At 42.8% G+C, this 12506-nt stretch overlaps 1 non-coding gene and 1 pseudogene across 1 annotated transcript; both read left to right on the top strand.

The window, feature by feature from the left end:
* LOC136157213 (protein TALPID3-like) overlaps positions 1-12506 on the top strand; it is a 114374-nt pseudogene that overhangs the window by 60090 nt on the left and 41778 nt on the right.
* On the top strand, positions 559-660 carry LOC136162169 (U6 spliceosomal RNA). The gene has a single exon (XR_010662001.1). It is a non-coding gene; the product is annotated as a U6 spliceosomal RNA (small nuclear RNA).

Here is a 12506-nt window from a genome sequence, read left to right as displayed (position 1 = left end):
GGTTTTATTACAACGTGCTGAGTAGAGTTCCTGTGCTATAAGGAGATCCTTGTTGGTTATCTATTTTATATATAGTAGTATATATATGTGAATCCCAAACTCCTAATTTATTCCTCCCCCTTTCCCATTTGGTAACCATAAGTTTATTTTCTATGTCTGTGAGTCTATTTCTGTTTTGTAAGTAAGTTCATTTGTATCACTGTTTTATATTCCACATATAAGTGATGTCACTTGGTATTTGTCTTTCTCTGACTTACTTGACTTAGTACGATAATCTCTAGGTCTATCCGTGAGGTTGCAAAGGGTGCTATTTCGTTTGGGAAGAATTTATTAACCAGTGTCTCCAGCTAACCAAGAATCTACTTGGTGAGAAACACATTTGAAATATTCCGGCTCTAGTTGTCTCTAAAATGGGTGGCCGCAGGATTCACAGTGCAGTGTTTCTGGAGAGATGTGTTGTCGTAAAGGAATTGCATTATGTTTAAATGTAGTTACTCTGGAAGGTACGTTCACACACATTGGTCACTTTCAGGCCATCCGCAAAGCCCCATGTGCTGTGCTGTTTTGGGTAGCGGGCGATAATTGAAAACGATATGGAGAAAATTAGCATGGACTCTTCTCAAGGATGTCACTCCAACTTGTGAAGCATTCCATATTTTGAGGAGAAGAGGAATAAAGTTCTGTGAATGGATGATGCTGGCGGCTGCCCACCAGTGTGAATTATACTTAATGCCACTAAGTTGTATACTTAGTGGTGAAAATGGTAAATTTTGTGTGATATGTATTTTACCACAATAAAAGTATCATGTTAACCTGATAATATTTTGGATATACTCAATTAAATAAAATGTATTGTTATCATTACAAAAAAAATTCAGGGTGCTGATTAAAATATGGCTGGAGCAGACATCTATCTTGCAGTCATAGGCTGTACTAGAGAAAGGCGGATGCTGACTGCCCAATAACTATAACGCTTTATTTGAGTAAGGGTTGGCAAGTGTCATTGGGCCCAATCATTGCAGACGTAGTAACTCGCTCACCCCTTACAACAACACTGATGGAGTTATTAGTCTCTCCACTTAACAGATGAAGGAAAACAGAGCCTTAAGGAGGTTGACTGGTCCAAGGTCATTTGGCTGATAAGAGATATTGTTGTTTAGTCACTAAGTCGTATCCAACTCTTTACAACCCTGTGGAAGGATTGTAAAGTCTCCTCTCTCCATAGAATTCTCCAGGCAAGAATACTAGAGTGGGTAGCCATTTCCTTCTCCAGGGATCTTCCTGACCCAGGGATCAAACCCAAGTCTCCTGCATTGCCAGGTGGATTCTTTACCCCTGAGCCACCAGGGAAGACCAATAAGAAATGGGTCAGGATCAAAGCCAGGCAGACTAGCCCCCAAGCGACCAGACAGGGAAACCAGATGCTGGGAGAGGGGGTACCAATGTAGGGGTAGAACTGGCCAGAAACCTAACTGACTAATTGCCAGCAAAGACTCAACAGGAGGGAAGGTATGGATCATGTCAAAGCTGGCCCCAGCGAGAGAAGAATGAAGAGTTAGGGAATCTCAGGCTAGGACTTCACACTTCCAAAAGCAAGGGTCAAACTGAACTTCTTTGGCTGGCTTTGTGGCTCTCATTTTCTGCTCCCTAATGAAAGACATCCTATTGGGATCCTACCAGGCCATGTGTGCTCAGCCTGGTGTCTCCCCTGGCTTCTGATGTTTTGACATGACACACACAAGAGTTGATATGCACTAAAATCATCTTATTAGTATATAGGCTGTTGTTTAAGAGGCCAAATGAAATAAGAGCTAAATAGCATCAATTGTCTGCTTAGCACATGCATGTAACTGTATAATCTCACAAGAGGTGCAGACAGAGAAACAGACAAAGAAACATCAATTTAAAGGAGTCTTGTTTGACCATCCATGGTGACCAATAGCTTCTTGGGTGTAAACACTCAAGTTGCTGGGTTCAAGTCTCCCAAACAGTCAGCAGGCAGAAGGTCTTTCTGTTTAATGATAGTCCTAGGTCTGTCAGGTTGGCTGCCAACCCTAATTTATAAGTTCTTTTCTCTGAAGGTTGTACAGTTGTCTTCATTCTCTGAAGACCTGGGCTGGCTCATGGCTGCACATGGGTCAGCCTCTCAGCGACTCAGCATTGCTCCAGTCACAAGACAGACCAACTCCTCCCTGAATCTGCTGGAGGAAAATGATGCCATTCTTTGAGAGTTTGTCCCTTTTGGTTCCTGCTGAGACCGCGTGACCTAGTGTACTGCGTGAAGCACCCCACCTTCAAGAAGCTCACTCCTGCCACAACCTGGTTGGACTTTAAGGGTGTTGGGCTAACTGAAATAAGTCAGACAGAGAAAGACAAATATTGCATGATCTCACGTGTATGTGAAGTCTAAAAAAGCTGAATGTGGGAAGGACAAATTGGTGGTTTGGGACTGACACGTATGCACTATTGTATTTAAAACAGATTAGCAACAAGGATGTTCTGTATAGCACAGGGAACTCTATTTATGCTATGTAATGACTTATATGGGAAAAGAATTTGAAAAAGAATGGACACATGTGTATTTATAACTGAGTCACTTTGCTGCTCACCTGAAACTAACACAACATTGTTAATCAACTATACTCCAATAGCAAATAAAATAAATACAAGTAGAGAAATAGAGGGATATGGAGATGATGAGAGAGAAAGGTTTTAGATTTGAGTTTCTTTGAAAGAAATGGAGAGATACAGTAAAAGTGTGTGTGTGTGTGCGTACACACACATGTGTGGTGTGTGCATGTGTGGTAAGTGCAATATGTATTCTGGATTGAGTTCATTAGTTCAAAAGGACATTAGTGGAAAAATTAGTGCAGTCTAAGTAGTTTGTTGTTCAGTAAATAGCACTGCACCAATGTTAATTTCTTACTTTTGATATATGTTCCATGGTTACAAAAGATATTAAACTTGGGGGAATCTGGGTGAAGGATATAAGGAAGTCTGTGCTCTTCCTAACTTTCTTGTAAATTTCTCCAAAATAAAATGTCTATAATAATAAAAAAAAAAGTTGAACTCAGGGGAATAGGCAGTAGGATAGGAGTTGCCAAGGTCTTTGGGGTAGCGGTGGGGGAAATGAGGCAATGTACATCTTCCAGCTAGAGGTGAATAAATTCTAGGGGCTTAATGGGCAGCATGATGACTAAAATTAGCTGTATTACATACTTTAATCCTGTTAAGAGAATAGATCTTAAATGTCATCAGCACACACACACACACACACACACACACACACAATGATAATTACGTGAGGGAATGAAGGTGTTAACATTGTTTTAGTGATCATTTCACAATAAACATGTGTATCAGCTTACCACACTGTACACCTTAAATGTACATATGCATATATCAAAAATAACTCAGTTAAGCTGGGGGGGAAAAAACCAAAGAACTCACTCACTTTAGTAGAGTAGTTGTCTTTGGTAGTTGACTACTATGAAATCAAGAGGAATTGTCAAAGTTCTTGATGTTTGTTTTTCTCTTTTCCTCACTTCACAACGCTCATACCTGGATTTTGTCTGGTGAACTTGAAAAGTCTCATTTTCCTTCTTGTGTAAAATGTGCTATTGTGTATCATCTTCCATTGGTAAGAGACACAGAAGATAGCTGGGCTTGGGTGAGCTGGGGCTGTGGACTTACCCACAGCTACACAGGGGAACCCAACGGTGGGATAAAAAATCAGGAATAACTGAACAGTCAGCACTGGTGGAAACTTTACTATGTAAGGGATGTTAAGCAGTTTCAAACACATTGCTCTCAAAGAAAATTCAATGTGGTACACACAACTATTAAGTTGGCAAAAGGTTAATCTTGTCACCAATAAGATGCTTTACATGATAAAAGGGTCCCTTTAAATGATGTCAAACACCATGTTAAAAAATTTTTCATTAAAGTATAGTTTGATCTACAATATGTATTAATTTCTGCTGTACAACAAACTGACTCAGTTATACATATATTTACATTCTTTTTCATATTCTTTTCCATTATGGTTTATCACAGGATATTGAATATAGTTCCCTGTGCTATACGGTAGGGCTTTGTTGTTTATCCATTCTTTATGTAACCTTCTGATAACCTCCAATTCCCAATGCATCCTTCCCCAGCCTCTCTCCCCTGCTGGCAACCAAAATCTGTTCTCTTCTATCTGTGGGTCATCCCTTTCCTTTCACCCAGAAATATTGGAACTAGCGATTTCTAATGAAATAGAAGTATCCACAAACCTTAAACCATCACCATAGCCACCAGTTACTTGTACAGCCCTCTGATGTTTTGCAACACTGATGTTGAGTGAGAACTCTTTTTTCTGGAAAAAAAAGCAATTGAAGTTCAAGGATGCTTTATAACTTGCGGAGCTAAAAAGGAAACCAGACTTGTTGACTCCAACCTGAGTGTCATGTCTCCAAGCCCCACGGATTTTACATAGACACGGGGACCAGCAGCATGTCTGTTTCAAGAAGCTCAGACTCTGAAAAGTCTCTTCCTTTTACATACGGAGGTGTATATTCTTCCATGACATTATCTGCATTCCTCTCACCATCTCTCCTTCCTCCCCTCTGCCTGTGTCCTTAACTCTGTTCTCTGTGTCTGCATTTCCATCGCTGCCTTGCAAATAGGCTCGTCAGTACCATCTTCCTTGGTTCCATATATATGTGTTAACACACAGTATGTAAAATAGGTAGCCAATGGGAATTTGCTGTCTGGCTCCAAGGAACTCAAAGCAGGGCTCTGTCACAACCCAGAGGTGTGAGAAGGGGTGGGAGGAGGAGGGAGAGTGAAGAGGGAGCGTGCATATGTACACCCATGACTAACTCATGTAGATATATGGCCAAAATGAAACCAATATTGTAAAGCAATTATCCTGCTGCTGCTGCTGCTGCTGCTAAGTCGCTTCAGTCGTGTCCGACTCTGTGCGACCCCATAGATGGCAGCCCACCAGGCTCCCCCGTCCCTGGGATTCTCCAGGCAAGAACACTGAAGTGGGTTGCCATTTCCTTCTCCAATGCATGGAAGTGAAAAGGGAAAGTGAAGTCACTCAGTCGTGTCCGACTCCTCGCGACCCCATGGACTGCAGCCTACCAGGCTCCTCCGTCCATGGGATTTTCCAGGCAAGAGGACTGGAGTGGGGTGCCTTTGCCTTCTCTGAATTATCCTTCAATTAGAAATAAATAAGAAGTTTTAAAAAGTCAATTCCTTTTCTTGTACTTCAGTCTTCTTTTCCTCAGTTCCAGCCAGACCAAGTTACCTTGTTTTCTCCTGAATATGTTACCCAATTCCTGTGTTTGCAACTTTAATCATCGCCTTCCCTGGCCCCAAAGCCCCTCTTCACTCTTTTCCTTTGGCCTCAAAACTTCCCCAAGGAAGGTCTTCCTGCCGCCCTTTCTTCTCTCTTTCCCCATGCCTGGGGATCTCTCACATCCCGCCCCTATCACCTGCCATCTCTCCCACTCACCCAGGGCTTCAAAAACATCTCTAATGTCATTAGAGGTCTTTCCATTACGATATACTGGGTTGGCCAAAAGGTATGTTCGGATTTTTCCATATGATGTTATGGTAAAACTTGAATAACCTTTTTGGCCAACTGTATATATACCACTTACAAGCAGGGATTGTGCCTTCTATCATTAACTAATTATATTTATATTACTAATTACTTATTTATTAAATAATTTATCACCCCCAATAGACAAAAGATTTGTGGTAGCTCACAAAAATGAGAATATAGTTGAAGAGGATAAGATGAACAGTTGAAGTAGTTGTAGTGAAAGAGGGAACAAGAAAAGCAGAGGAATTTTCTCTTCCCTAACACGCCCAATAGGGTCTCACCGACGACACTCATGGAGACTGCTGTTGATAAGAATTCATGGAGGACAAGATCTTATAAAGTTATGTTTCATGCCATCTGTAGGTCACTTTATAATTTTAAAGGTATTTATATATAGTGGGGCTTCCCCGATGGCTCAGATGGTAACAAATCTGCCTGCAATGTAGGAGACCTGCATTTGATCCCTGATAGGGAAGATCCCCTGGAGAAGGGAATGGCTTACTCACTCCAGTATTCTTGCCTGGAGAATTCTGTGGACAGAGGAGCCTGGAGGGCTATAGTCCATGAGATCTCAAAGAGACTAACACACAAACACACACATTCTCAAATAGTACATCACTGGAACAAAGGGCCTTCTAGGCAAGGCTATGGTTTTTCCAGTGGTCATGTATGGATGTGAGAGTTGGACTATAAAGAAAGCTGAGCACCGAAGAATTGATGCTTTTGAGCTGTGGTGTTGTAGGAGACTCTTGAGAGTCCCTTGGACTGCAAGGAGACCCAACAAGTCCATCCTAAAGGAAATCAGTCCTGAATATTCAATGGAAGGACTGATGCTGAAGGTGAAACTCCAATACTTTGGTCACCTGGTGTGGAGAACTGACTCATTGGAAAAGACCCTGATGCTGGGAATGATTGAAGGTGAAAGGAGAAGGGGATGACTGAGGATGAGATGGCTGGATGGCATCACTGACTCAATGGACATGAGTTGAGTAATTTCCAGGAGTTGGTGATGGACAGGGAAGCCTGGTGTGCTGCAGTCCAGAGGGTCGCAAAGAGTCGGACATGACTGAGCAACTGAACTGAACTGGAGCTAATGTATTCTCAGAAACATATTTTTTATCTTTACTTTATAGACAAGGAAATAAAGACTCAGAGATGTGAGCTGTCGTGGCCAGGTGCACTGGCTGCAAGCGGCAAGCTGGCACTTAAAATCCAGTTTTCCTCATGCAGTGTCCCATCTCCAGTAAGAGCAAAGTTTATATGAAAAGAAAGAGACATGGAAAGTTAGAACATTCTTGCAAACTGAAGTGGGGATACCAACAAGCCAGGGAAAGAAAAAAAAAAAAAGCAGCTTTGGGTGAGGAACTAATACAGCAATCTCAAGCCTTTCCAAAATCAAATGTCTGCAAAAAAATGTAATGACCCCTACAGGGGACAGAACAGAGTGTCAGAACTATCCTGAGGGACTGCTGATGGTACCTGGGGGGTGCTGGAAAGCACGGCAGCTTAGGCCCATCACAGATTTAGTACACTGATGATCAGAAGTCTGTAGTCAGTTGCCATGGTCAGCCCTTGCCCTCAATCAGACTGTGACTTGACAGCTCTAGAGCGTTAAAAAGCAATGAAAAGTCTGTTGACCATCAAATGCCTCACATGTCTGCTCTGAACGATGAAAGTTGGAAGCAGAAAAGGTGAGCTGGATCAATGATCCATCTGCATATTGTCCTATTGAAAGAATTATTGGTAGCACCATGAAAAAGAAAAGTTCCCATTGCCATTTAAAAGGAAATATAAAAATATATTATACATATTTAAAAATACATGAAAGGCAATATAATTGCCAATATTCAGGACAGAGTCTTCAGTTTGATTGAAACTTTTATCCTTTGCTGGGCATTGTCCCTCCCAGAGCCCTATCTGGTGAAGCAGGCCAGGCAGGCAGATTTCCTTGGGGGCTTTCACTCCGGGTACCCTGCGAATGTTGTGTATGTAGCTGGTGGTGCGATGCGCTCAGCATCCCGTGTTCTGTCTGCTGGCAGAGAAACACACCCCAGTGCCTTCTACGAGACAACAGCCCGTATTCTGAAACACAGCTCCTCAAAAAGTCCAGCATCTTGAACAGAACAACCATTTTTAAAATAGTCAGAGTGTATTTGAAATTAGAGCAATAATGGGATTTACAGTAAGTCCCCTGCATACGACGCTTCAAGTTGTGAACTTTCAAAAATGCGGACGTGCGTTCTATCAAGATTAGGTGTGAGTGACTTTGCAGCTGGCCCTCCGTCTCCTGTCGCTAACACTACCGTCTTCCGCCTCTTCTCCCTCCTTCAGCCAGTAACTCTTCTTGCCTGTTCACCCAGTCCCAGCCCCTATATGCCAGCGGTTGTACTGTGCTTTTCAAGGTACTGTATTGTAAGATTAAAAACATCTCCTTTACTTTTTGTGTTTGCTTTTTATGTATTATTTGAGTGAAAAGTATTATAAACCTATTACAGTACAGTGCTATAAAGCTGATTGTGTTAGTTGGATGCCTTGGCTAGCTTCATTGGACTTATGAACAAATTGGACTTATGAACATGCTCTTGGAACAGAACTCATTCAGATGGGGTCACTTTACTGTATTTGTATTTAGAGTAGTAAAGCAATTAGAACAGTAACTGTGTCTGACTCTTTGTGCCCCTGTGGATGGTAGCTTGCCAGGCTCCTCTGTCCATGGGGTTCACTAGGCAAGAGTACTGGAATGGGTTGCCATGCCTTCCTCCAGGGGGATCTTCCTGACTTAGGGATCGAACCTATCTTCTGCACTGGCAGGTGGGTTCTTGACCACTGAGCCAGCGGGGAAGCCCACTGAGCCATGTACGGCGGTGTATACCAAGTAGAGTCTAGTGGCAGAGAAAGCAGTGGGTCCTGCCCTCGAGGGGACTAGAGGTCAAGTGATTAGAGACAGTCACTTGTCCCTAGTCTGTGTCCTCTTTTGGATTTGGGCCAGGTAAAGTCACACACCTGTCAACTGCATCTAACTTAGGTTCTGGTTAAGGCCTCAGGCTGTGTCCTTCTTGACCCCCCCCACCCCCACCCGCCCATGGGAAGGATGCAATAACCAAAGTCAAACAAAAGAAAAAGCATAGACCACAGAACACTGGAAACCAGATTGGGTGGTATGAGCTATAAGTGTCTAGTCATTCTGAGAACCAAAGGATAATACAGATAGAAATCAGGGGAAGGTGGCTTGAAGAAGGAGGAAAGAGATAGAGAGGCCTGAGCAAAAATTCCAGTCTCTTTCCTTATGTAAGTGTGACCCTGGAAACATCAATTGACCTTTTATGACTCAGTCTCTTCATTAAACACACAGCAGAGTTTGCTGGCAGCTTTTGAAGACATGGCAGAGGGTTTCACAAATTTAGAAAGCGTTACAAGACAGGAAATTAAAACCAATCTGGGGATTTGCTCCTTGCGACAACTCTGCACTGGGGAAGCATTTATTTTTAGACTTTCTAAACCTTTGCAATTTATTTCAGAGCATTCAGGGCAAGAGTATGGATTTTCCCTTTGGGATGAAATGAGTTCCAAAGCATGAGTCATCACTTGACCTGTGTGACCTGCTTCATCTGATCGTTGAGTTCAAGTTCCACAGGGCATTTCCTGGCTTCCTGGACAAATTCACAGTTGGGGGAGTGAGAGAAACATTAGGGACCTCTTCCAGGAAGACCGTTGAATAACTGCAACCAGGTGCATCCCGGGGCAACGGCGGCCCTGGGAGGCGCAGCTGCACCCTGCATTAGTGCGTTAGTTCCACAGTGAGGATGGGAGCTCCCAGATCAGGGGATCAGATGAGGGGAAAAGGGGGTGGAGGAAGAAGCAAGCAGAAAGTCCTGGAAGCCAAACAAGGACACCGAGAAACTGAGAGATGATTTCCTTTCTCTCAGGCCATCAGCAGTGGTTACTTTGGGCTCTTCCTGGAGCTTTTGCATCCTAGTCCAACTATGTGCCTGAATTCCGAGGCTCTGGTGTTAAAAGTAGAATCTGCTGATCCAGCCTAACCTCACATCCGGTGCCCACTCAGCTGCTCCACCGGAGGAGTCCATGAAACTGGACTTTGTTACTCAATCAGGCCTTTAAACATAGTCATAAAATGATGGTTCAAATCAGGTTAACAGTATGCTGTGCATGCATGCTAAGGCGCTTCAGTCGTGTCTGACTCTTTGCGGCCGCATGGACTGTAGCCCGCCAGGCCCCTCTGTCTGTGGGGTTCTCCAGGCAAGAACACTGGAGAGGGTTGCCCTGCTTTCCTCCAGGGGATCTTCCGGACCCAGGGATCGAACCTGTGTCTCCTTTATCTCCTGCATTCCAGGCGGATTCTTTACCTCTGAGCCACCTGTAACCCTACACTACCCTTCAAAGTGACTTAGTCCCTATCAGTATCATATGAATTATATATTAACCCCAGTGACCACGTATTTTTGTTCTGAGATTCTCTACACCACAGAGAAAAGCTGAAGTGCCACAACAGAAAAACAAAACAAATACAATAACACAAAGCCCATCCCCAATGCTGCTTTTTTTTTCTTACTATCATGACTACTTGGTTTGTACCAATTGACAAGTTCATTGTTTTTGTTAATTCATTCCTGACTTTGGGTAAACTGGTGGCCAGTGTGACTGTGACTTTCAAAAGCTCTGTAATTCCAGTTTCCCTTAAGAGATGTGGGTGTATATGTGTTAGTTGCTCAGTCGTGTCTGACTCCCTGCGATCCTGCAGCCTGCCAGGCTCCTTTCTCTGTCCATGGGATTCTCCAGGAAAGAACACTAGAGTAGGTTGCCATTGCCTTCTCCAGGGGATCTTCCCAACTCAGGGATCAAATCTGGGTTGCCCACATTACACGTAGATTCTTTACCATCTGAGCCACCAGGAAAGAGTGCTATTTAGATTTTTGAAGTTAGCTGCATTTCTTTCTTGAAGTTGCTGTGTACTTGCTTGTATCATTGTTGCTTAATAAAATCTTTAGCTAAGTAGTTGTCAGGTGCCTCTTTCTAATCTACGTTAGAAATGCCCTGGTATTTTGACCAAATCTTTCCTTCCTGGAGCCACATTCTGTGACCCTTCTCTGAGTCACCCTGTTAGCCTGGCTTTTTCTCTCGCTCCCAAACCAAGACACTTCTTGGTCAAACAAGTATTTCCCCAAGTTCTCAAGGCTTTCCAACACTACTTCTTCCCCAGCCCCACAAATGTGGTTACATTTGTTTTTCCCTTTTAAAGATTGTCATCTTGATTACCATTTTTAATCTTCAGATGTTGTGATTTTAAAGCCACAATTTTAAGAGTCTTCTCTGCTTTGCCGAAAACCACATTTAACTTATCTTTTTACTTAAGTAAAAAACAGTGAAAAATTTTTTTCCAAATACAACTCAAACATTAAACAAAATCCAGACTAAAATATCTGTGGCAACAAAAATATGAAAGTAATATCAAAGTGGGCAAGCACCCATTTACAGACTATTTATTTTAACTGGAGGATAATTACTTTTACAATATTGTGTTGGTCTTTGCCATACATTAGCATGAATCAGCCGTGGGTGCACATGTGTCTCCCATCCTGAACCTCCCACCCTCTTCCCTCCCCACCCCATCCCTCTGGGTTGTCCCAGAGCACAGGATTTGAGTGTCCTGCTTCATTCATTGAACTTGCCCTGGTCTTCTATTCTACGTATGATAATATATATGCTTCAATGCTGTTCTCTCATATCATCCCGCCCTTTCCTTCTCCCACAGAGCCCAAAGTCTGTTCTTTACATCTGTGTCTCTTTTGCAGCCTTGCATACAGGATCATTCAGTTCAGTTCACTTCAGTTGCTCAATCATGTCCGACTCTTTGAGACCCCATGGACTGCAGCATGGCAGGCTTCCCTGTCCATCACCAACTCCCGGAGTTTACTCAAACTCATGTCCATTGAGTCCATCATGCCATCCAACCATCTCATTCTCTGTCATCCCCTTCTCCTCCTGCCTTCAGTCTTTCCCAGCATCAGGGTCTTTTTAAATGAGTCTGTTCTTCACATCACGTAGCCAAAGTTTCAGTCACCTGATGGAGTTTCAGCTTCAGCATCAGTCCTTCCAATGAACACCCAGGACTGATCTCCTTTAGGATGGACTGGTTGGATCTCCTTGCAGTCCAAGGGACTCTCAAGAGTCTTCTCCAACACCACAGTTCAAAAGCATCAGTTCTTCAGTGCTCAGCTTTCTTTATAGTCCAACTCTCATATCTATACATGACCAATGGAAAAACCATAGCCTTGACTAGATGGACCTTTGTCGGCAAAGCAATGTCTCTGGTTTTTAATATTCTGTCTAGTTTGGTCATAACTTTTCTTCCAAGGATCAAGCATCTTTTAATTTCATGGCTGTTATCTCCATCTGCAGTGATCTTGGAGCACAAAAAATTAAAGTCTGTCACTGTTTCCACTGTTTCCCCATCTGTTTGCCATGAAGTGATGGGACCAGATGCCATGATCTTAGTTTTCTGAATGTTGAGTTTTAAGTCAACTTTTTCACTCTCCTTTTTCACTTTCATCAAGAGGCTCTTTAGTTCTTCTTCACTTTCTGCCATAAAAGTGGTGTCATCTGCATATCTGAGGTTACTGATATTTCTCCCGGCTATCTTGATTCCAGCTTGTGCTTCATCCAGTCTAGCGTTTCTCATGATGTACTCTGCATAAAAGTTAAACAAGCAGGGTGACAATATACAGCATTGATGTGCTCCTTTTCCTATTTGGAACCAGTCTGTTGTTCCATGTCCAGTTCTAACTGTTGCTTCCTGACCTGCATATAGATTTCTCAAAAGGACTGTCATTTCCATCTTTCTAAATTCCATATATATGTGTTAGTATATATATTGGTGTTTCTCTTTCTG

This window comes from Muntiacus reevesi, chromosome 2 (genome assembly GCF_963930625.1).
Source record: "Muntiacus reevesi chromosome 2, mMunRee1.1, whole genome shotgun sequence".
In the NCBI taxonomy this organism is placed as follows: domain Eukaryota; kingdom Metazoa; phylum Chordata; class Mammalia; order Artiodactyla; family Cervidae; genus Muntiacus; species Muntiacus reevesi.
The sequence above is the reverse complement of the archived record's forward strand: the minus strand, read 5'-3'. Positions and strand labels throughout refer to the sequence as shown.